General features: G+C 33.5%; 1 protein-coding gene across 6 annotated transcripts in view; it reads left to right on the top strand.

Annotated features, from left to right (window-relative positions):
* The window catches only part of MAP3K13 (mitogen-activated protein kinase kinase kinase 13), a 137839-nt gene that overhangs the window by 6553 nt on the left and 104578 nt on the right, over positions 1-26708 (top strand). For 2 of the 6 annotated variants that reach the window (XM_016159722.2, XM_016159723.2), the window contains exon 1: positions 17957-19668. The exons of the other annotated variants lie outside the window; for them this stretch is intronic. The gene's annotated coding sequence lies outside the window, so the exon portion shown is untranslated. Of the gene's footprint in view, positions 1-17956; positions 19669-26708 lie in introns of those variants that run through there. 6 annotated transcript variants of the gene reach the window in all.

Here is a 26708-nt window from a genome sequence, read left to right on the forward strand (position 1 = left end):
CAGTACCTCTAAGAATTCATCTTTTGGATATATTGGCACTTGCACATAAAAATTTGTATTGAAAGATATTCATCACCATATTATTTGAAATGTAAAAAAAAACTAGAAATAACCTAAACATCTCTCAACTGAGGTCTGGTTAAAAATGCCTTCATACAGTGTAGTACTTTGCAGCTCTTAGAAAGTATGAAGCAGATCCATAGGTGGAGATATGAAAAAAATCTCTGAGATACATTGTTAACTGAGAAAAACAATGTAGAACTGTATGTATAGTATGTTTCATTTGTGTTTTTAAAAGCATACATTTATATATACACATGCAAAATTTCTTCAATTCTATATAATATACTATTCTATTTTATCTTTCTGTATATATATATGTGCCTTCGACAGAGGTACCCCTGGGGAATGAAACTACGGTCTAGAGTAGAAAGAAGCCTCACATTTTTCTGTATACTCTTTCTGTTGGATTGAATTTTTTACTGTGAACATGATTTTATTTTTAAATTACTAAGAAACAAATAGCAAGGCTTTAGTCTAATTTTATAATTATGAGAGCATACCACTATTCCTTATGACATTTTTTCTTTGCATTCATAAGGAATGTGTTTGTACAAGTGAGTTCTTTTTAGAGCTGCATGGAAGGTTTGGTGGTATTATGATAGGTTTTTAACCTTAATATTAGCTTAGTACTTTTAATAAGGATTTGTGATAAACTAAGTGCTTAGTGCTGCTGTATTCAATACTCATGTGCAATTTATAGTGTTACCGACTTCACCAGGTGATAAGGATGTTACTTTTTTTTGCATGCTAGGTTCCTATTACATTGGCAGTGTTCTTCTGAGCCTCTCAGTATTGCTAAATGGAATGGGCTTTGTTTTGCTATTCAGGACCCTGCTCTTTTAACAAATCTTAGTTATTATTTCACTTTGTTCTTGATGTTTAGAACTGGTTGAAGGTATTTCAAAGAATGACTTGTTCTCTCTGTTTGTAAAATCAGTATACCAGAAAGATCATTTAGGTGTGTGTGGATGATCTCATCCTTTATTGAGGATATTACTTTAATTGGCTAATTATTTGCCTTGGGACTCAGCAAAAATTTCTGGTGACTTCTACTTCCCTAACCAACTTTGTCTTTCCACATTTTTTTTTGTGTGGGAAATTTGGAATAATGGTAATAGGTGAATGAGTAAAATGAGTTGTGCAAGGAATTTAAAGATACATTAATCTTCGTTTTATTAGTAGAGGGATTTTGTTTGAAACTTGCTTGAGAATATGCTATGTAAGGTACATACCCATATGATACCACTGATTGTATAACTTGTTAAAATCAAATGAAAACCACTAATATAGGGACTGATTAATGGAATAGAACAGGTTATGGTATGTCAGGTTTTTTGTTTGTTTGTTTTTGTTTTTTACCATACTTTGGCAGAGTATTTTGCTTATAATCATTGTTGTTAAATGATGCTTTGCTTTTTGAGATCCTTGGGAATAATCACAACAAGCAGCAAAGTGAAAATCATGGGGCAGGATGCCTAGAGTGAGCAACTCCTTATTCTTGCTAAGAGAATGGATAGCAATGAAATGAATCCAAAGGTTGATTATGTTTTCCTGAGTCAAGATGAATATGGTAAGGGTGTTATATAGAAAGAAGATGAACATGAATATAAAAATTACATGTAGGTAACATAGAATTGGGAAAGATACATGTAATGTGTGTGTCTATGTAAATAGATATATAATACTATATATATAATGTGTATATGTTATTTTACATATGTAATATATATATAAATTTCTGGAAAACCGAAAATTTCAGATAGAAAGATATCCAGTTAGTATAAGAGAAAAAAGTCAAATTGGTCCTATCATGGGCTAATTTGTGATGTGAGAGCAGCTTAAAGAATTTTGTGTGTTTAAAGATCATTCACAGGGTTTAAATGATGGGAAAGTAGACAAAAGCCTGAGAGTGAGAAAATTTAAATCTAGCAACATGTAAGATTATGATTTAAGGGTATCTTTTATGATGCTGTTTTGTGGTATTGTTTGGAGGAGGGGAAAAAGAAGGGAGAAGTCAAAAATTTATTGCTGTTTAATTTGAATTTGAACTATGTCCATCTTTCGTAAGCATTCCAAGTGTGTATGACCAAGGTGGATTAACTAGATCTATTAACCTAAAAATCATTAGTGTACAAAAATTGGTTTCATTGTTAGATATACCTTGAAGAACAAGAAAATTGTTTCTAATCAATTTTGTGATTATATGAAAGGGCAACTGTGATGATCTAGCTGAGGGGACTGAGACTATTTTGTTTAGAAAATAGAAGACTTTGGAAGAATTGGAAAAACTCCATACGAAGTACACTTGTTCTCTGTTATTTTGGGCTAAAATTAACTTTAAATGAGAGAAGGCGACAGTGGAGAAGCAGTGAACTCCAGGTCATTCGGTTGCTCAGGCAGAGTTTGAACATCAGGATTGTTGTAGAGGGGATTTCTTGTTGATTATACTAGATTAATGTGAAAGTCCCCTTCAAATCCTAAACATTATTTATAATGTAATAAATTTATATTATATTACAGTATGAGCATATGTTCTGCTAAATCTGTATTTAAATACCGATAGCTAACTTATCCACTGGTTACATATCCACCAAGCTCAACTTACCCATAACCAGGAAATAAATTAAAGCATTAACCCTCGCTTCCAAACTATAACACAAACTACATGCTTTTCTCAGGTCCTTATTTAGTTTATTTACTTTTTTTTTAGACATAGTTCTAACAGGCTTAATTAACTGGTATCTAACTCCACAGTATATTAGAAGCAGCAAATTGTTAGTATGCCGACTGCTCCTAATAGAGGCAGGCACATTGAGAAGCAAGAGCAAGAAGAAAGTCAGAAAGCAGACCACCTAATGTTAAAATTGTAGTAACCCAGGGTCATTTAATTAGACGAAAACAGCTCTGTGTTAATGGATGTTCGAAGTGATAATCCTGGCTGAACTTAAATAATTTATGTTCAGTATTTTCTAATTAAGAATAATATCTGAATTTTAGAAAGATCTTTTCAGTATGTTTAATGAAAGAGATATTTTGGCATTTGGAGAGACTGCTTTGTATAGTGGAAAGAGCATGGACTCTAGAGTAGTAAAGACTGGTTTGAATCTACTTAAGGTGTTCTGTTAGCTAAGCTTGTTATTCATTTCAAACTTCAAACTCATCTGTAAAACAGGAATTTGCTGAAGAGTAAGGATAATGTATGTAAAAAGTTTGCCTATGTTAGGTGATAAATAAATGATAGATATTATTATTTCATTAATACCATAAAGCTTACTCTACCTTGAATGTTTTAATTGTATAAGTAATCCATGTCTACTTTACAGAAATTAGCTTGTATAAATAAATAAGAGGGGGGGAATATATTAGGATGTATGTCACCAAAAAAGAAAAATAATAAAGTCACCTATAATCTTCTGTCATCGTTAATAGTTTAGTGGCATGCTTTGACATTCCTGCAGGATGGCACTTCTGAGTAGTGACTGCTGAAACTGAGTCTACATTATTATTACTGTTGGGAAACTTAGTCACTACACCTTCTAATCAGAATGTGCAGTGAAAGATTGTGACATGGCACAATGCTGATTTGAAGAAAGCCTTAGTCCTGGTAAATTTTGTTGTACTGAAGCAGTTTTGTATAGTAGTGAATGTAAGTTGACGTTCTAGAGCCAGAAGGCCTGAGTGAATCCTGACTCCACTATTTACTAGCTAAGTAAACTACGTGAATTTCTTATCTTCTTCATGCCTCAATTTTTTCATCTATAAATTGAGGATAATAGTAGTATCTAATTCATGGGATTGTGGTAAGGAGTAAATGAATCTACATAAAATACTTGAGCAGTGCCTGGCACAAAGTATGTACTCAGTAAATATTACTTGCTATTATTATTATTAATTTTTAAGAGCTTAATGTTTTCTTGGGGGAAAAAAGGCAGGTTTATAGGAACTCATAAACTAAAAAGAAACAAGTTAGAATGAGCACAAAAATAGTGATTTATGATATGTTTTTCATATGAACTTTCAAAGTGGTCTGAATTTTTTCATTCTAAGGCTTTGTTATTTTTTGTTTGAAAATTTTCAGACCTTGATATTTCTAGTTCAGTTTCTTTCTCTACTCCATAATATCAACTTCATTTGATGCCATTTCTTCCAACAAATTATGTTGACCGTGCTTTCAAAGATCAAAGTCCTTTAAGACAATCAGATGTCATGGCTAGTGAACAAAGAGTTTCAGGAAATTATCATTAAATCAGTTTATCTTATGACAGCCCAAGTTAATTCTGTAAGAACTTTAAATTCTATTGCAATTTAAAGTGAAGAATATTAATCAAAGAGATAAGCCAAGGAACATATTTAGCCATTCTGTACACTATATCTTTTCAAAATCTTTGTTTCCTTTTTTTTTTTTTCTTTCAGCATGGCATCTAGTGATCCAATTAATTACTGGCCAAAGAGTTATAGCTTTTCAAAATCCTTTAAAAATTTTTATTAGACTTGCTAGTAGAATTTGTGTGTGTGTGTTTTGTTTTGTTTTAAAGCATCAAGTACAAGTTTTTGAAGACCCTGGTGCCTACCATCATTACGCATTCAAGATTTGAGTCTGAGTAACTTCATCAAGACTTAGAATCTTCTTCAAAAGCCTCAAGTCTCATCTGCATTAAAGTTCTCCATTGAACCCTGTCACAAAAGTAAAAGCTTCTAGAGACTAAAATCTGTTAAAACATTCCATTTTATATCCTTTTTTCTGATTTCTCTTCAGTTTCCTTTGCCTTTAGGGTCTTCTCTATTGCTTAAATTCTTTTTGACTAGAACCAAGGAAACAGTGCTTTCCAAAAGAATATATGTCCTGTGGCCATAAGTTTTCATTGATAGAGAAACACACATGGCTTGATAAATTTAAAATCAGGTCTTTTGTTATATTCTATAAAAACTTGAATCAACAATAAGAAAATGGGGATGAGGTGGTAAAAATATTTGAGGTCAGATTATATTCTCAATGGCTGTGTGGTTTAGAGGAAAAAGCTTCAGCCTAAGAGTTAATTGTTCTTATTCTCTCTGCCTCTTATTTAATAACTGGGTAAGTCACTTAAACTGCTTTGAACTTTAACTTCCTCTCTAAAGTAAATCTAATATTTTCCCTGCCTACCTCACAGGGTTGTTGTGAGGATCAAATGAAATATTGTACATAAAAAGGACTTTTATATAAAATGTGCAGTATAATACAAACATAGGGTCCTGTTAACATAGTTCTAAGTCATTCCCTCAGTTCTTGGGCCTGGGAAGGTACATGATTTAAGCACATTTTTATTTTTTCTGAGTAAATAGAATAATCTTGTGGGCTAATTCTAAGAAGGAGGAAAACTACAAATGTCCCTAAAATTATAAGTTAACATTGATAATCCTCTAGAGCTATTATGTATTATAACATATTCATGGTTTGCAAAACTTGTTATTAAGTTGTGACTTGCATTTTTTTTTTTTTTTAATGAAAAAACATAGAAAATTTCATGATGTATCCCACCTGGTAAGAGTACATATTGTTTTAACTATATATGTGTGTGAATGTGTGTGTGTTTGTGTACTTGTTCATTAAATAAAATGCATTTTTCCTACAAGTTGCAGTTGCTGATCAAGAAGTATCATTTTAGTACAAATGCCTTTCTGCACATTTAGATTCTTAAAAGACTTTCTTTTCACTCCATATGACATGTAACAAAGGAATTAAGTTAATATCAGTTTGACTTTTGGTCAATTAATGATTATATGTGTGTATGTATGTCTATGTGTATATATGTATATATATATATACACACACACACGTATATATGTGCGTGTGTATATATATACACATATATATGTGTGTGTGTGTATATATATATATATAGACTGGGCTATGGTAGAAGGCCTTCTGGATATTTTATTTAATATTCTGATAACATCTACTTTGACATCGAGACTGTTGTGACAATTAACATTGGTTCAACCTCATACTAGTAGTAATATTATATGAAATGTTTTTTCTTTGAAAAAATTTTTACTATTATCTTTCTGGCCTAATGGAAAATAAAAGACTCCCACTTAGTTTAATATTGTTTGGGGCTTCCATGGAGATAGGCTATAGAAAATATAGTTAGCATGACTAGGAGTTTGATAGTCTCTAAAAGAGAAAATGCCAAATTTTCTTTCTCTGAATAATGAAATTTATCTATAATGATTTAAGATAAATAAGTCACTGGCATTAACTTATCCAGCTGTTTTTCTAAAAACAAGTATCTACCTTTTTGGTAATAGCATTAGTTAGGTATAGATGAGTTTTATAGACTCTGTGAGCAACAGGGAATGACTTCTTCCAAGGGTTGTACATTCCAATTCATTGGTGAAGAACTAATTCTTTAGTGTACTGAAAAATTACATTTGGTGCCCTGTGAGTACTCTTTTAAGCTTGAATGGAATAATATAGAACATACTGATTTTCCTCCCTTATAAATTATATAAATATATATAATCCTAGTAACATGAATATTTACCAGAAAATTTAAAATGTAAAATCCAACTGCTTCATTTTTCTGAACCGTCATAGCCAAGCTTCATGCATTGGTAGAAACAACATATTTCATTGATTGTGCAAATCTGAGGCGCTTTTGTGTGTGAGAATTGACAGCAGTGACATAAAGGTTCATTTTCATATATGATCAACTTTTTGTTGTTCCTCCACTACAAAAGAATCACATTGATATTTACCTCTTCTCCTCGGAGAAAGTTCGATCTGCCCACAAAAAAGTTCAAGAAAAATAGTTAGGCAGCCTCAGCCATCCTTGACCTTCCTTCATGAATCTAATCCATCATCAAATTCTGTCTTTTCTACTTCCTTAATATCTTTCAAACTACCCATCTCTTTTTGTTCTCACATTCGCTACACTTATTTATGCTGCCATCATCTTTGTATGCACTTCCACAATAGCTCTTGACTGGTCTCGTGAATTCACTCTTCCTGCCTCTAATCTCATTGCATTTAGAATCATTTTTTAAAAAATACAACTCTAATATTTTTGGTATCCCAGTTTAAACTCTTGGTATCTTATTGACCTTGGAATTCAACCCCAAATCTTCAGTTGTTATTCTTTGTCCACTTTGTTCCACTCACAGTGATCTTCCAATTCCCTGAAGCTGCCTTTTTTTCCCATCAGGGATTTTTGCAGATGCTTTCTGCTTGGAATGTTCTTGTTCCTCTTATCCCTCATCACTTAACTCACTTATATTACCAATCTCATCTTAAATATTTTTTTCTTCAAAGGCCTTCCACTGCAGCCTAGACTAGATTAGACTGACCTCCCTCATTATTCTTTTATGAATCACCCAGTTCACCTAACACCTAACATAGTTGTAATTATTTACTTACTTATTTGTCGATATTCTTACATACAAGCCTAAAGCTTCATGAGGGCAAGGACTGATGTGTGTTTTATGTACTACTATATGCCCAGTGCTTAGGAAAATCCTAGTAAATAACATGAATTCAGTAAATATTTGTACATTAATTCTTTCCACAGCTACCACTCTTCATTTAGACATTTCACATACTGTAAATTATTCTCGGTTATTTAACTTCCTCTGTTCAGAACCCTCTCTTTGCTTCTCATCTCACTCAGTTATAAGCCAAAATCTTTAGAATGGTCTCCTGGGCCTTATCTGATCTGCCTTTGCTCTCTCCTTCTCTCTCTGTCATCTCCTATTAGTCAGCCCCAGGTTGCTCTCCTCGCTGATCCTCAGAAACGCAAAGCTTTCTTCTGCCTCAGGAACGTTGTACTTGGTATTCCCCGTGCCTAGAATACTCTTGCCTTCGATATCTAAGTGGTTTAATTCCTCATCTTCAGATCCGTCAGGTCATGATTTGGCACCGCAGTAAGGCCCTCTCAGACGATCTTATTTAAAATTGTAGCCTTACCACCACCCCATGGCATCTTTATTCTCCTTCCCTGCTTTCTTTCTCTCCATGGTACTTATCTTTGACTGGCCCTGTTCACCAGTGTTTTTGCTAGCACCCACAATTGTGCCTGAACCATGGTAGGCACTTAGAACTTACTTATTTAATGAATGAGTTTAATTTGTACTCACAGAGGTGCATATTTGGGACAATAAGACCTATAACCTGAATTGTGGGGACTTAATATTTTTTAATGATTTTAAAAGTTGAGTTAATTAAATTTACATCTTGCTCTGTTCTAGAAAAATATTTGAAGTGGCTTCTAAAAACAGTACAATAGCATGAAGACATATAGTATAAAGAGTACAAAACAAGGAGAATGTAGTGGTAATATTAAGCTGAGTAAAGTTACTGTATAAAACATCTTCCATAATAGCTAAAAGCAGGCCGTAAATTTAACTCATAAATTTGACTCTTAGGTTGCTCAGAAATGATAATTGGACTGGAATCATGAATTTGTTCTTTGGCACAAGTCACAGACATTTGAATCTTATACAGGAACCCAGAGAACCTATTTGATTTAACTATAAGAAATTGTGAAATTGCTCTTCTAGAAGAAATTGATTTCTGTGTTAGGAAATTCTCTATTGATAAAAATAGATAGTGTCTATTCATAATGAAACCTCTGCTACATCCAGGGATGATGACAGTCATGGCTACCAGCTTCTGTTTATATTATGTCCAGGTCATTGCCAAGTTGATTCAAACTTAGTGATTGGATATTTTTGAAAGGCTGCTATCAAAGACACCAAGCAGCATATTAATTACTCTAGTTTCTCTGACTCTGATAATGAGGTAGTATGAGAGTCCAGTGGTTATGGCTTCCTTTTGAGGTAGATAATTGGTGACTGAGAAGTAGGTTTTTTGTTTTGCAATATATACGTATATCAAATTGTAATGTACACCTTAAATTAATACAAGGCTATGTCAATTATATCAATAAAACTGGGAAAAAATAGTTTTTTTGTATAACCAACAACTGAATTAGATTGGAGGACTGGGTTGAAAGAGGGAAGCTGAACCAACATTAGACTTGTAGAGAAATAATGAAAATATGTATTTTTTTTAAAAAAATATTTATGCTCCACATATTTCAAAGAAAAATGTGAGGGAACATAATAAGAACACCTCAGAACCATTAAAATGAGGGTTGAGATGGGGATGCAGAAAGCCCCATACCCAAGGCTTAGCTGCATAAGGCCTGGCTAAGATTGAGACTGGACCAAGAGAACCAAGATTGCACTGAATAACAAACAACAGCAGTCTACTTGGGGAGGGCCAAGGATTCAGAGAAAGAACCTCTTCTGTGGCATAGGCATGCAGTGACTACTGACAGCTGAGCGTGGAATAGGAACACTGAGTACAACCCCTAAGTATCTCACACTCCACACTAAGCACAAAGATGCTGTCCATTGCTGCAGGAAGGTGCACGGAAGGTAATAGCAATAATAAAACAACACAGCTCAGCTGTTGACTAGATTATCTTTCATTGGGATTTAAGTTTACCTGGCTGTGATACAGAAGAATATGCATGCCCATTTCCATGCTCATTTCTTTTCCTCAGTTCGTATGGTTATTCTATAGACAATGTCTGGTATTCAATGAAAAATTACAAAATATGTGAGGAAACAGCAACCCATTTTCAAGAGATAAAGCAATCAATAGATCCAGATCCAGAGATGATTCGTGTTGGAACTATCAGGTAGGGGCTTTAATTAATATGTTAAAGAATCTAGTAGAAAATGTGGGGCATGTGCATGAACAGAGGAGGAATGTTAGCAGAGAAATATGAACTATAAACAATCAAATGAACATACTAAAATAAAAATTATGATATCCATAATGAAGAACTCCTTTGACAGGTTAATCAACAAACTGGACACAGCCAAGAAGGGAATAAATGGACTTGAAAATAGGTCACTAGAAATTATCCAGACTGAAGCACAGAAATCAAAAAAGAGTGATGTGAGAAGAAAAAGAAGTGATAATGTTGCACAACATTTCAAGTATCTAGTTATTCATATTGATGGATAGAAGGAGTCAGCACTTGCCACTATATTATCATGGTCATTTCTCTTCATTTTTGTATTCCTTAATGCTTCTCTGTTCCAGAGCTTTCTACTTCTGACATTCATAGTGGTGAATGGAAGCTACACCCAACTTTCCAGAAGAAAGCCAGGTTCTTTTAGTGGAATTTAAGACAACTTCTTAGGAGTTGAGTCAGAAGGCAATTCGGATTAAGCTGTTTTGTGTCTCAAAATTATATCTGAAGAGTTCAAACTAGCTGGTACCTTAATTTTCTCCTGCTTTAGAATGAGTTTCCTAGGAATATTCCTACTCCAAATAGTAGTGCCCTTTGTTTCTTCCCTTCTTTGAGAATGTTAGTATAGCAATGCCATGTATTGTCAGCCCCAGAAACATCTTTACTCATTTTCCAGGACAGTCCTCAAGCCCATTAAGTTTCCCTGATGTTTCAGAGAAGATTCCAGCCACTGTTGTAAAATAGTGTAGAGGTGTTCTAGGAAAAATATTAAAAAGTAGTGCTCCCTGTTACCTCCCCAGTACTCTTTCTCTATTCACTTATTTATCCCTCATCTCAGCTTCTGAAACACCGATATATTCTGTAGAAACTCAGGTTGTGAAATGTTTGATTTTTTTCTGTCCTGAGACAGCCTTTGTGAGCAAGATAGATGACTGAGCTAAAATTCCAGGGCAACACTTGTTGTACTTTCCCCTTATAAAAATGAAAGAGAGAAGTGCCAAGGGTGAAACTAGAGGCATGGCCTAGATTGGGGAAATATTTTGTTTTTATTCTAAATCGTCCCCACGGTTGTTTATGACTATATTGATTTTCAGTGGTTTAGGATTAGTTCCATGATCACCTCATACTGGAAAGGATGGATTTCCCATAAGCCTTTTCATACTAGATCTGAAATAACTTTCTCTTGGTGAAAATGTGTATTTTAAACCTTCCAAAATAAAGCAAAAACAAAAATACCTTTCTAACATCTAGATTTTAAGGTAATTATATTAATATAACAGGAATTAATTGTGGACTCAGATTCCGACTTCAGCATGATATAGTCAGTGTTTGACATCCTTATAAATGGCCCTGTCTTTGATAGCTTGAAACTGTATCAAGGGTCATTTTGTTGAATTGGGTAAATATATGAATTTTTCTCTGTATAATTGATCCTATAAATACCTAATGTCATGTATATTTACATTTGATCTTTTCTTAAATGACCTAAGGAGATAAAAGCCTTTTATTTTGTGTAAAGTTTATTGATTCATCTGTAATATAATATTTGAGTTCAAAGTGCAGAGACAGATACCACTTGGCATGCCATTCTAATGTATCATGTGAAAGTAGTTTCTATTTGAAATTTCCAGATAGATACTCCAGAACTGATGGGGGAATTCCAGTAAGGTTAATCACTCATTAAAACTTGAGAGGGGAAAAAAAAAACAAAGGGAAAAAAAGTGCCTTCGTGTAAACATTAACCTACCTGCTTTCAAGTGGCTTTTAAAAAATACTAAAGGGAGAGCTCAAATTGTTTTTTTGTTTTTGTTTTTGTATTTTATTTCAAATCAAAAATAGTAAATACAAGGAGACAGTACAGGCAGCGATTCTTAACAAATGATTTTGTTGTGCTTTCCTTGGTACTTATATCAGTTGAAACAGACTCAGTTCTTGCTCTTAAAGCTTTATAAACCTGCCCTTAAATGACATTGACAAACAGACAAGCATTTGATTATACAAACATTGCCGCATATACATGATGAATTGAAGTATTGTCATTCTGTAAATGTCTTTTGTATGGTCTAAATACACAGTGAAATGTCTGTTTAGAAAATAGCAGGAGGAGTTATTCATCCATAGGCTGGCAGTTTATTCAGTCCTGATTCTTTAAATCCAGATTTTATTTAATGTTACAATTTGCATATATGGTGCCTCATAGAATTATAGCACCTGGAATTTAGTTTTAATTTTAATTATTGTATGGCTTTCAAATCTTTTATTGTTGTGGTGGTTGTGTATGAGTCGGTAGGGCCTTTGTGAAAGATTTAGTGTCTGACATGCAGTGTTCTGTATAATTTGGTGCTTGCTGTCCCTGCTGATCCATGTACCTCATACATGTTTTACATGTTTTTGAACTTTATAAAAATGGAGTCATATGGTGTGTATTTTTTCTGGAACTTCTTGGTTTTGTTACTCGACATTATAATCTTAGATTTTTCCAAGTCAATGTATATAGTTATTGCTCATTAGTTTTAATTATTGTATAATATTACATTGTGTGAGTATTCTGGCACTTACTAGCAGAAGAACTGATTGATAGATATTCGGGATGTTCCAGTTTTTAATTATTACAAACATTGCTCCAAATATACACATGTAACTCTGTATATGTATCTGCCGTACATATACAAGAACTTCTCTATCAATGTTTCCCAGCCTTTTTCATGTCATAGCACACATAGAAATGATAGATAATATTTGTGCAACACACTGCATTAAAGAAGCTGTGTCTCTGGCCTGGGGCTTCTGCTTGGCTGGAGGGCTAAGGAGAGCTATATCTGGGCATACCTATAACCCATTAACTGCATACTCAGGTTCCATGGCACAGTAGTTGGAGAGCTCTAATTGGTGTGTTCCCGAGAGTCGAATTGCTGATTTTAGGAACATGCTTCTTCAACTTTTCTAGGTAATACCAAATTGCATGCTGGTCTTAATATTTACATTTAATTCACATTCAAAGTGTTTGATGAATTCACATTCCATGAATATATAAGACAAAAGGCAGTCACTGAGAATTCTACCCATCTCATGAAGGTCAAGTAGGAAAAGAAAATTTTTTATCCCCTAGGATAGTAATTCAGATTTGCTTTCTCAAAGCATAATAATGTCAAAATTCCTTTAGAATGTGACAGCAGAGAGTTAGTTACAGACAATAGATGATAAGAAGTGACAACACATTCCCCCATAGTTGTTATTAATTGTGAAAGGCAACACCCTAGGCTGAATGAAATATTCCAAGAGCTGTAATTCAGTCTTCTAGGTTTAGTGTTGCATTAGCTTTTTGTTTCTTAGCCTCAAAAGGTACCTTCAGACAATGTATGCAAGGTGAAGTAATAAGAGCTATTTGCTGTGTAACTCTTAGCTTAGAAGCTCAAATATTTAGAAAAGAAGATAGTTTGTTTTGACTATTTGTAAAATTGGTTTTCTTTAAACAATAAAAATATCTGACTTACATTAGGGTAATAAATGATGATGATATTAGTACCTCCACTCAGATGACATCAGACTAAGCTAGAATTGATTTTAGAAAAATTACTAACCTGACGTATTTTCCCCATGACATTTTCAAGAAGCTTCTGTATATTACTGTTACTGCTCGAATGACTTTCTTACGCAAAAGATATAAAAGAAATCTTTACTTGGTGGGAAGTATTGCCTTGTGGCTTGTAGACTGAGGCTATTTAAAATTAGGTGGAAAATATCAGAGAAGGCTTTCAAATTTATGCTTAGCCTCGTTTATGAAGACCTATTGCCAAATTAGTGTTTTAATTTAATTGGCAGAGAGTTATATGTGAAAATTGCACTTCCATTTTACTGGTATACTGTGTATTACACATAAGTCAAGGTTTCAGTTTGTTTTTTTTTTTTTATAAATTAGAATTTGAAGCACGGTCACCAGTTCTTGTATTGACATATGCACAGTGTGCATGTATTCATATGCATTCATATACGGTAGTTTCCCCCCTTATCTATCAGAGATACATTCTAAGACCCCCCAATGGATGCCTGAAACCACAGATAGTACCAAACCCTAATAGTCAGAATGTCTTCACTTAATGTTGTCAGTGGTTCTGCAACTTTATTTATTTATTTATTTTTAGTTCTGCAACTTTAAGTGAAACAATGTATAATGAAATTAATTTTACCATAGGCTAAATGATATAAGCAAGAGTTAAGTTCCCATGGCATCTCATCAACATTATAATGAAACCTTGTTGAACGAATTGATGTTACTCAAGGTCCTGCTATATACTTTCTCCCCCTAAACATGCATACCTATGATAAAGTATAATTTATAAATTAGGCACAGTAAGAGATTAAAAACAACAATAATAAAATAGAACAATTATAACAATATGCTATCATGTATGTGAATGGTGACATTGGTTAATGAAATACAGTGTTTCAAATGCATTCTAAATATCTTATTGTACTGTACTCACCTTTTCACGTCAAAGAAGCACTTTATAACTTTTCTTCTGCATTGCCAGCATCACTACTCTTGCGCTTTGAGACCATTATTAAGTAAAATAAAGGATACTTATACACAAGCAATGAGATACTGAGGCAGGCAATCTGATAACCAAGACAGCTACTAAGTGACCAACGGGTGGGTACCTGTACAGTGTGAATATGCTGGACGAAGGGATGGTTCATGAGATGGAGCAGGATTATGCAAGATTTCATCATGCTACTCAGAATGGTGCAAAACCTAAAACTTATAAATTGTTTATTTCTGGAATTTTCCATGTAATATTTTTGGACTACAGTTGATTGTAGGTAAAAGAAAACACGGAAAGTAAACTTGGAGCTAAGGTGGTACTACTGTATGTACATATATATGTGTATGTGCACATATACCACACAAACATATGTAAATGTATATGTATACACATTATCTGCATATATATACATATATGTATGTATGTGTATAGTATTGGTTGTTACTTAATATTATATTCATCATTCTCAAATAGCATTATGCACTGAGTGTAGTTGACACTGTGACTTCCCTCTAAGTGTGTAGCTAAGCTCTAGCTGTAGTCATAAAGGATATATAATATATAATTACATAAATAGCAATAGCAAATAGTGGTAAATGTGATAAATTCAAGATTTTGTTCATTATTTTTCTTCTTTAAAAATGAAATATTTATTGTAATTTGCCCTATGAGGCAGTAGTTCATAAAGTTACTTTTTAAATTATATGTAGCCTCAATTTTAATAACAAGCACACATTTCAGCATAGCTGACCATTATGATTTCATAGATTACCCCTTCATAGAAGTGAAGAATGGATTAGTAGCGCTAGAAGTAGGAAGGTCACCTCCTATAAAGACATTCTATACTTGCGATTTTAGGATTTATCTTAAAAGCTCGTGCAAATTTTGCATTCTTCACTGTTTCAATACATTTTCCTCCAAATAAAGCTAATGCTGCATAAAGATCTATCCCAGTTTGAGAAGCATGATAATAAATGGAATCCTATTTCTCAAAGGCCGTTAAATCAGAAGTAATTCCTTGTAAGAAAATTTTGATTTCTGTGGTCTGGGTTTTATTTAGGCTTTACTGAAAGTATAAAAGTTCTCTTGAGTCACCTCTTCTTCCATCAGTGATCTTTCTCTCTTTTTAACCAACTATCCTATGGTCTTTTGTATCATTTCTTGGACAGTGCATTTGATGAACCCTTTTTCTTTGGTCTTTTTTTTTTTTATCTTGGTTTCCAGGAAATGTCTCTATCCTATTTCTTTTCCAAACCCTTTGGCCATTCCTTTCTCATCTTTTTTGCTACTCTTTTCCCCTACTTGTGTTTCTGTCCTCAACCAAGTTTTAGCTTCTCCTTTCTTACTCTATATCACCTTTCTCAGCTATCCCAGTTCTGTTCTCTCACCTGAATTCTCATCCTGTAATATCCAGGTGCCTTTTAGTCAATTTAACTAGAACATTTTAGGGTCACATCATCCTTGGCATTTATAAACTCACTCCCACATCCCCAGTGCATAGAGTCTGGCATAGTACATACCTACAAATACTTATTGAATGAATTAAATGAATCTGATTTCCCTTTGACCCAGCTTCCTCCTCTAATTTTCATCTTTTGTCACTGGTGTCACTCTTCTTAGCTCTGCTCTCTGCTATTGCAAGTATTTTGTTGGTTTTTTTCTTTTGAAATGTATCATATATGTATTAGTTCTTTTCATTGTATTTTCATGACTTTTACCCTATCGAAGCCCTTGTCACCTCATGCCAAGATTACTCCCACAGTTTCCCATCTGGCCTCTTTGGCTCTAATTGCTCCTCTCTCCAAGCTCTTTCTACCATATCTACCTTAATAGCTTTATAAATACTTGTTTATTTCTGTTTTAATAAGTTTTTTAATTTTAGAATAATTTTAGGTTTGCAAAAAAGTTGCCAGAACAGTACCTTCACCCAGGTTCACCTGTTGTTGACATCTTATACAACCATGGCTCATTTGCAAAAATTAAGACATTAACAGTGGTACATGACTATTAGCTAAAATGTAGACTTTATTCAGTTTTTACCAGATTTTCCACTACAGTACTTTTTCTGTTTCAAGATGCCACATTGCCATTTAGCGTATCTGTTTACTTTTAAGTAGCTAATACCAGCTTTGGTAAACATTCAAAAAGGATAAAAGGATATATATAAGTCTCACCTCTGAACCACAGCTATCCAGTCCCTTTCCTAGAGATGAATTATTGTCTCTTGTTTCTTGGATATTCTTTCAGAGAGATTCTTCATGCATGTGCATGCGAGTGCATACATACATACACTCAAACATACACAAAAATAGTTGCATTCTAAAATACTGTTCTGTACCTTACTTTTTTTAAACTTAATATAGCTTGACCGTTTTTTGTTAGTAACATAAAGTTGCCTTTGGTTTTTATTCTAGCATCCCATTGGATATTTGTACTGTGATTTGATTGACTAGTACCCTACTGATTAACATCTACTTTTGCAAATAATGCTGCAGTGAATATCCATGGACATATGTCATTTCACATGTGTATGTTTTTAGTTATTGCTGGATAAAAGGTTATATGTATTCATAATTTGATTGCCAATTTTCTTTCCAGAGAAGTGCTACCAATTTATCCTCCATTATTTCCCCATAATCTCACCAACACTGTGTCTTAGAGACTTGGAATTTTGTTGCCAATTTGATTAGTTAAAATATAGGTTAAAATTATGTCATTGTATTTTTAATTTGCATTTCTCTTAATAATAAATGCAGTGGCATGTCTTTTTATATATTTAAGAGCCCTTTATATTTCTTCTGTGAACTGTCCATATACTTTGATTTTTCAATTAAGTTATTAAAGTATTCTTGTTACTATAATATTTTTTGCTTTAAAATCTTTCAGTTCTTCCTGTTTTCTGATATATTAAGTTAAAATCCTAGTCCCCTTTTCAAAACTTTACATCATACATTTCAATTCCAGTTTCACACTACTTTTCAACAACCATTACTGCTCCTACCAGTCTGGGTTTTATAGTCTCCTGAGGGCACACCACGCTTATTCCTTCTACCATGCCTTCTTTGCACTGTGTTTTGCCTCTTTCCCCCTCCACTTATATCTCTTTTGAGAGAGAGATCGTTGTCACTTGCTACAATTGAATAAACTTGCTTTTGATTTCAAGTAAACCTCTAGAAAGAATGATTAACTGAGTTTATAAACTCTTAGAAAAAGAAAATCATAATCTCTAAAAGCATCAGATTACAGAGAAAAAAACTGCTCATATCAAACTAACTACATCTCCCTTAACAGTAGAGTTCTAGTGGGTTGGCATGCTATAGCCATATCTTTACTTATTAAGGCATTTATTCTCCTGATATGTTTGAGAAGTTAAGAAAAAAAATGTAAGCTATATGAGAGTAGGTGGTTTTGTAGCTGATTATACTTGTGTATCCAGAGTTTTGATTTATGAATCAATGTCAAACTGAAGGTCTCTAAACAACTCTGTTGTCTGTTTCAGAACTCTGTTCTTGATCTTGACTGCTCAATGTTTATTTACTAATAACTTGATGAATACATGGGAATTAAGTAAATGCAGTTAGGCTTAAAAAGGACTGAGTATACAGGCATGATTCAAAATTATCTTAATAGTTTAGAAGAACAGGCTAAAACCAATACACTGTAATTTTAAAAGATTGATTATAAAGCTCTGCATTTCAACTCTAAAATTAGTTGGAAAAAAATGAAGATAGAGTCAGGCACCTCGTTTGAGGTAGTTTGTGTGACAAAAACTTAGGAGTCCACTAATTTAAGAGTATAATGCATTAAAAATCTAAAACAATCTTGAGTTGCATTTATAAAAGTACATCCAGATTAAGAAAATTAATAGTTCCACAATTATTTTGTTCTTCATCTTCATCAGATTGCATTTGGGGTATTCTATTCAGCTCTAGATATTATATTTTTAAAGGGACAGTTCGAAATTAAAATACCTAATTGTTTTTCTATTGCTTCCATAACAAATTATAGCAAATTTTGTGGCTAAAACAATGTAAATTTATTCTCTTGAAATCCGTAGGTCAAAAATCCAACATGGATCTCACTAGGCTAAAACCAAGATGTCACTGGGGCTGCCTCCCTTTCTGGAGGCTCTAGGGGAGAATCTGTTTCCATTTCCTAATATCTAGCAGCCTCCTTCCTTCATCTTCAAAGCCATCAAGAACAATTCAAGTCCTCATTTCACCTCTCTCTGACCACAGCTAGGAAAGGTTCCCCTTTTTTAGAGGATTCATGTGATTGCATTGGACCCCTCTGGATAATCTCCTCATCTCAAAGTCCTTAACCTTACTTGCATCTGCAAAGTCTATTTTGCCATGCAAGCTAACATATTCACAGATTCTGGTGATTACGGCATGCATAATCTTTGGGGGGGGGCAAGGGGGACAACCATTAGTCTGCCTACCCCAGTGCTTATTGAAGGAGCTAAATTGAGAATCAGACAAAGAAGAACTGAAGATTCTTCTTTAATTCTTCCCAAAATTTCATGCCTAAGAAAGAATAAGATAATGTTTATAAAGTGATTAGTGTAGTAAGTACATAATAAATGGCTTCTGCTTTGAAGGCTAATGCTACAAATTACAGAAATATTGTAGCTCAGAAGGGAAAGAAGCTTAGGGATATGGAAGGGGATGAAGGAGCATAACATTTTGTCTCGCAAAGAACAGAATTTGGGATCCAAATTCTCACTTTACATTAGATGGGCAGGTAATTTCAATTTCAGAAAGCACTGAGTTTTACAAGATGTCTGTATTATTTTCCTAACTAGTGAGAGTTGGGGATAATGAGGCTGATAGGGGACTAATAGCAAGAAGCAACTTTCTGGCCTCTTTTTGCCATGGTTGCACAATATCTAGATTCTGAGGAGGGAAAACTTTTATCAAAGGAGGAAAGCAAAATTTTTGAAGCTCAGAAGACTATCATGTTCTCCCCCACCTCCCCCAGGGAACATATGAGAATTAAATCCCCTCTGAAACCAAAGCCTAGCCATCAGAGATTATTGAGATTTTTCAGGCTTTCCCTATAATCTTCCTTACTTTTGTCTTTTTAAACATTGAAATTGACCTTTAAGAAGTTGCTGATACGTGGTTATCAAGCAGGAGTTAAATTAACAAACCCTCCCACATCCCACATGGGGTGGTAGCTTCCAAGGCCATGGTAAATGTGTATAAGTGTGAAGCTGATCCAGAAACAGCCAACCAGGGAACAAAGTTTAGTCTGTGAGGAAATAGGTGGCTGCCGGTAGTTTCATACTGTCCGTCCAGACTTCAGCTTGCTGTGGTGTAAGTAGTTTTAACAATTCTGATATTTGAATATAAAAATGATTATAGGAATAATTTCCATCTAAGAAAAAATTAAGGTCCTGTCTGGTCTTAAATCTTGTGTACTAGACCTACTTAAAAGAAAAGTTTTGACATTTCACACATAGTTTTATGTTAAAAAAATGAAAAGGAAAGCCATAGAGTCTTTCAGCAAATATTCTGCTAAAACGGGTCCTGCTTGCATGAAATCATTTTTAATGTCTTGTCTTTGGTTGAGTGAAGTTGTTTAAAGTCACAAAATAAAAGTGAGTGAATATATATCTGGTGCCCAGAGATCGATTACTTCTAAGTAGTGCTTAGATTTCTCTCTGATGTTCTTTTCAGTTGCTTTTTCTTTAGGTTCATGTTACAAGTTTTGTTAGCAAATATTTGAAATCTCTCAGGGTATTAAACTAAAGGCTTTGATGTTCAGATAAATTAAATAAATAAGAATAAAGTAGAACTTTAAAATGATATAATAAGACGTTGGAATCCTATATTTAAGATCAGCAGAATGAATTTTCAGAGAAGAATGTTGTCAAATGTATGGCAATAGCAAGCAGCCTTAAAAATTTCATGCAACTTTGGAGAAATCTGTTTTTATGTTCCCAAATAGTACTGGCTAAGTTCCCAGTACTATCTGTGTGTAAAATTAATTTCATATATGAAATTAGAATTCCAGTATTTCAACTGTTGTATCTGTGTTGAGATTAGAATTACACATTGTTACACAATCATTGAATTTACTGAGTGCAGCTATGAGAATGTTGGGGTTGGGTCTGGTGTTTGAAAGGTTGATATTTTTTCTTTCCCTTTTGCCACAGTGTATTAAAAAATACTCCCGGTTCACTACAATTTTATGACTTTGAATACAGAAACAAAGTTTGATGTGGTTAATATATAAAAGTTATAACAGCTGGCTCTTGGCCAGTAGCCTTTCAAATCACTCAGGAAGTACTGAGACAGAATGTTTATGTAGAAGTACACAGGATTTCCCCTTTGTTCTCTTTCATCTCAGACCTCAGGGACGTTCAGTCTATTTCTCTAGCCTGTCTCTTATTCCTGCTGGACTGAGCAGGAGCTCAGACAATGGTACTGGGCCCCAGGTGACCCTTGATAGAGTGGAAGCCCAAGACACACTATCCTATGCAGGCTCTAGGACTGTAATGAAGTGAAACTTTACTCATCCTCTAGATTGATGACTTTCAATGATCACGGCATATACATTGTAATTTAAGTTCCTGAGCCAATTAACTTCCCCAACTCAATAGTTTCTGCTGGGCCAGGTTTACTCAATTAGTTGTTGGTTCATGGGTGGAAGGTTGGAGGTTTGGGAGTTCCTAGGAAAGGAGCCAGCAGAGCAGGTGAGACTGTTATGATGAGAACAGCTATTTGCTAACCGGATTTGAAATATTTCAGTGTTTTAACAACCTGGAAGGCCATACACGTGTGTACTAGCTAAAACCTAACCAAGACCCTTTCAGATTTTTTTTAAACCTCCAATGGCTGCCTCTAACATCCAAACCCTTGACCATGACCCACAAAGCCCACGTGATCTACTTTGTGACCATTTATTTAATATCATTACCTGGAATTGTCCTCCTCACTCAGTTTGGCCCAGATTGCTAGGTGTTTTTGCTCTCTCTGGAACACATTAAGCTTATTTCTGCCTCAACATCCGTGCTTCCTGGAAAGCTCTTCCCCTACATTGTTTCTTCCTTCATACAGATCTCTACTCAAATGCCTCTTCCTCAGAGTCAGCACTACCCCCACTAATTTGCTTTGTAATAATAAGTAATGTATTCTTTTAAAGAGAAAATATTATTGCCTTCCCCTTCATTACAAAGAAAAAGTTGTGTATGTATGTGTGTGTGTCTATGTATGCGTATGTGTGTGAGTATATGTACACACAGACGTTCATGCGTACCAGGCTCTCCTACAGATACTTTCTCATGTGTTGTCTCATTTCATGACCTCTGCCCATTTCTTACCTTCCCTATCTGGAAAATGAGGTAATAGCTCATTCCGCCTTCCTCACAGGACAACAAATATAATCATAACCAGATAATTAAATGTGCTACTTTAGTATTACTCTAGAATTTAAAGAATAATTCACAAATGCTGTGTTGAGATATGTATACTAATGTTTCCATAACAAAATGAAGTGACAAGTACTGGTACAATTTATTTCGAAATACATTTGCAATCCAAACTTAGGAGAAACCATTTATACAAGATGTTTCACAGACATCAAAGACAATTATGGAACACCTGAAAAGTATAGTACAACCTTTCTTCTACTTCTCAATACATCTAGCAAAAAGTAAACACACCCTTCACAGTACTCCATGACATACCTCGTCAAAGAAAGACAGGCAAGAGAGATACTTAGACAAATAAGTAGGGGCAGAATAACAACATAGATGACAGTAAAAAGAATTCTACATTAGAAATTGAAAACCAATATTTAGTCTGTATTAAGATAGGATAAACAAATGAAAAGTACCACAGAAGGCACCTGGGATCATGGGGGTCGAATGGATTGGTGTTTGTATAACTTTACTGGTTATTAACATGAACCTGGGAGCTGAAAGAAACTTGTTCTCTTTTCTAGCAGCTTGATCCTTGATCATAATCAGAATGGCAAGTTTAGGAGCTACTGAACCCCACCACTAGGTTGTCTTTCCATAGTACTTATAGCTTTCAGAATTTAATAAGATGATGAGGGTGGAGGTACAATGGCTACCAAGTATATAAAAGACTGCAAGCTTTCCTCACCAAAGTTCCCTAAAATAACTAAGGGATCATAAACTAGCAAACAAACTAATCAGAGAAAGACCATTAACAATTACTAAGTGAAAAATTGAAAAAGGCTGCCTATATAATCTATTATATACAAAATGATTAGATAATAAGGTCCACAGGAAGACATGAAAAAGAAAGTGACTTATATGGATACTTTGAGAAACTATAAAAGAGAACAGAATTTTGTTAGAACTTTTTCCAATTAAAAAGTTCAAGAGTAAAATGTTCAAACAATACACTTAAGAAATTTTATACAAAACATATTTTAGAAGCAATAAATAGCAGATTAGAAATCACCAACATGTAGGTGGATGAATAAAGACAACAGAAAATATGAACAACTTACAACTGAGTACAGAAGTTACCTTCACTCAATAGCATGACCTTTATGTCCACCAAATTTTGATATTTATTTATTTTTTATTTCTAGCATTTTCTTTTGATTTCTTTTTAATACTTTCCATCTCTGTGGTCAGATTCCCCATTTGATCATGCTTCTCTTTTTCACTAGATTTAACAGAGGGAATCATTGTAGTGGCAGTTACAAGAATCTACCAAAGTTAAAAGTTGTAGAACTGTCCACCACAATGACTCCACCACCACCATTTTACAGGTAATGCTGGGTAACTTGCCCAGCTTGAAAGTAGCAGAGCCACAATTATAGTGTACAATTTCTTTGCAATAAATTGTGGGAATTCTTAAGATAATTTATGTCTAAATTTGCTAACATGATAAGAGGGGAAACAATAATGGATGACTAATTTCATGACCAAATGTAGAAAAGTCAAGCAAATTGTAAAATCAAAATATTTGATTTAAATCAAATCCTTGGAATATACAATCTATGCCATATTTTCAAAGGAACAATTATTTCAAAGGAACACTAGAATTTCACATAAGTACATTTCTTTCTCTCTATATAAATTTTATCCAAAAAGTCTTTAGCAGCAAATATTGTTTATTAGTATACATAAGAAATAATATAAAATTGAAATTATATTTCAATATCATTAAAAGGAGTCAATATTTTTTACATAAAATATAGAAAATACTCATTATAAATAACATAATGTTCAGAAATATTATAAACCAGAGATTAAATTTAATACCATATGAAAAGCCTCTTAAGCACTGCCAGGGGAAAACTATATTATTAATTTCCTCTAAAGGAAAATATATATTGATGACGCTGATACATTTTAATATTTTAACAATAATTCAAAAAATATTCAATTAAATTTTCAAATCACTTTTAACAGTAGTCTTCAAATTAATTAAAAATATATATCATCAAGCAAATTATCACTCAGTATATCTAATGTATATATACTCACTGATTAAAAACTAGAGTTAGACCTAATGGTAGAAGGTGGTTCAATATCAGAAAAAAAGTAAAGCTGGTACAGTCATTATGGAAGACAGTATGGAGATCTTCAAAAAAAATTAAAAGTTCATTATAATCCAGCAATCCCACTACTGGGTATATAGCCAAGGAAAATGAAATCAGAATCTTGAAGCGATATCTGCACTCCCATGTTCATTGCAGCCCTGTTCGCAATAGTCAAGATATGGAAACAACATACATGTCCATCAGTGGATGAATGGATAAAGAAAATGTGTTGTATATGCACAATAGAATATTATTCAACCATAAAAAGGGAAATCCTGCCATTTGGGACAACATAGATGTACCTGGAGGATATTATGTTAAGTAAAATAACTGAGACTGAGAAAGACAAATACTGTATTATCTCACATGTGGAATCTAAGAACATCGAACTTGAAACAGATTAGATTGGTGGGAAAAATGGAAGATACTGATTGGTTAAAGAGTGCAAACTTTTGGTTATAAGATTAACAAATTCTGGAGGTATAATGGAGACAATAGTAATACTATATTATATACTTGAAATTTTCTGAGAGTAGATCTTAAGTGTTCCCATCATACATACACAAAAATGGTATCTATGTAAGGGTGTGGAAGTGTTAATTAACTTGATTCTGATAATCATTTTGTAATGTGTATGTATATCAAACCATCACATTATACACCTTAATATATATAATTTTTATTTGTCAATTATACTTCAATAGAGCCAGAAAAATATTTTTAAAAGGATATTAATTTCATAACAAGATAATGATTTTATATTGTAAATGATGTTTTAAAATATTTGACAAAATACAAAATATATTTTCAAAATTTACAAATAAGAACAAAGTAAATTTCTCAATTTATTAAAATCATATATGCACATGCCTTTATGTTAAGTTTTTTGGAGCATAGGAAAATGCTTATATTTTAATGTTAAGTTTAAAAAACTATATAAAATTACATAAACACTATGACCCTTGCTAATTAATAAATATGCAATAAAAACAACAGAAAGATAATGTGCAAAAATATTAATGACGATTATTGTGGGGAACTGTTTTTAATATTTACTTTTGATTTTTAAAAACAAGAAAAAGCCATTAGTCTAAAAATGTCAGCACCAACCTCTTTGGAAAACTGGCACTATCTATTAAAGCTGAACATGTACCTACCTCGTCTAACCAAGGAGCTACTAACATTTACTGAATACTTAATATATATGCTGAATTGAAGTGGTGAGGATGGACATCCTTGCCTTATTCCCAATCTTAGGGGAAAAGAATTGTTTCATCATAAGTATGGTATGACTGTAAGGTTTTTGTAAATACATTTTATCAATTTAAGGAGATTCTCTTGTATCCTTAGCTTTATAAGAATTTATCATGAGGGAGTGGTGAATTTTATCAAATGCTTTTGCCGTATCTATTGAGATGATCCAATAGTTTTTCTCTTTTATTCTCTTACTGCTATATATTACCTTGTTTGATTTTTCTAGCATCAAACCAACTTTGCATTCTTGAGATGAATGCTGCTTTGGTCTTATTGTGTTATGTGTTTAAATTTTCACTGGCTTTAATTTACTAGTGCTTGGTGAAACATTTTTGCATCTCTGTTGGATGCAATGAGGAATATCAATATCTATGAGGTATATTGGTCTTTAATATTCTTTTTAACATATCTTTGTCATGTTTTGGCACCAGGGCTATGCTGGTGTTCTAGAATGAAATCGCAAGTGTTTCTTCTTCCTCTGTTGTCTGAGTTTGTGTTGAATCAGTACTATTTAGTAGTAATAGTAGTAGGTGGTAGTGGTGGTGGTAGTAAATGTTTGATCCTCTATCCCCAGGTGAAACCATATGGGTCTAGCATTTTTTTTTTTACTTTTTTTTTAATTGAAGTATAATTGATGTATAATATTAGTTTGAGGTATACAACATAATGATTTGATATTTGTAGACATTATGAAATGATCCCCACAATAAGTCTAATTTACATCTGTCAGCATGCATAGTCACAATTTTTTTTCTTGTGATGAGGACTTTTAAGATCTACTCTCTTAGCAACTTTTCAAATATGCAATGCAATATTAACAAGTATGTTCACTATGATTTACATGATTTAATTATTTTATAACTGGAAGTTTGTACCTTTTGACTGTTCACTTATTTCAATAACCCCCACCCGCTACTCTGGCAACCACCAATCTGTTCACTGTACCTATGAGCTTGATTTTCTGTTGCTGTTCTTTTTTTCTTTATTCCACATATAAGTGAAATCATACAGTATTTGCTTTTCTCTTTCTGATTTATTTCACTTAGCATAATGCCCTCAAGATCCATCTATGTTTTCGCAAATGGCAGGATTTCATTCTTTTTTATGGCCAAATATAGTATTCTAGAGTGTGTGTGTGTGTGTGTGTGTGTGTGTGTGTGTGTGTGTGTGACATCATCTTTATTCATTCATCCATCAATGGACACTTAAGTTGTTTCCATATTTTGGCTATTGAAAATAATTCTGCAATGAACATGGGGGTGCAGATATAATTTTGAGATAGTGATTTAGTTTCCTTTGGATAAATACCCAGAAGTGAAATTGCTAGATCATACAAGGAAGCTTCATACTGTTTACCATAATGACTACACCAATTTACATTCCCACCAACGGTGCACAAGGGTTCCCTTTTTTCCACATCCCCTCTGACACTTATTTCTTGTCCTTTTGATAACAGCCATTCTAATAGTGTGAGGTAGTATTGTTTTGGTTGCATTTCTCTGGTAATTAGTGATGTTGATCATCTTTTCATGTACTTCTTGGCCTTCTGTATGTCTTCATTGGAAAAATTGTC

This window comes from Rousettus aegyptiacus, unplaced genomic scaffold (genome assembly GCF_014176215.1).
Source record: "Rousettus aegyptiacus isolate mRouAeg1 unplaced genomic scaffold, mRouAeg1.p scaffold_m13_p_4, whole genome shotgun sequence".
NCBI classification, from domain to species: domain Eukaryota; kingdom Metazoa; phylum Chordata; class Mammalia; order Chiroptera; family Pteropodidae; genus Rousettus; species Rousettus aegyptiacus.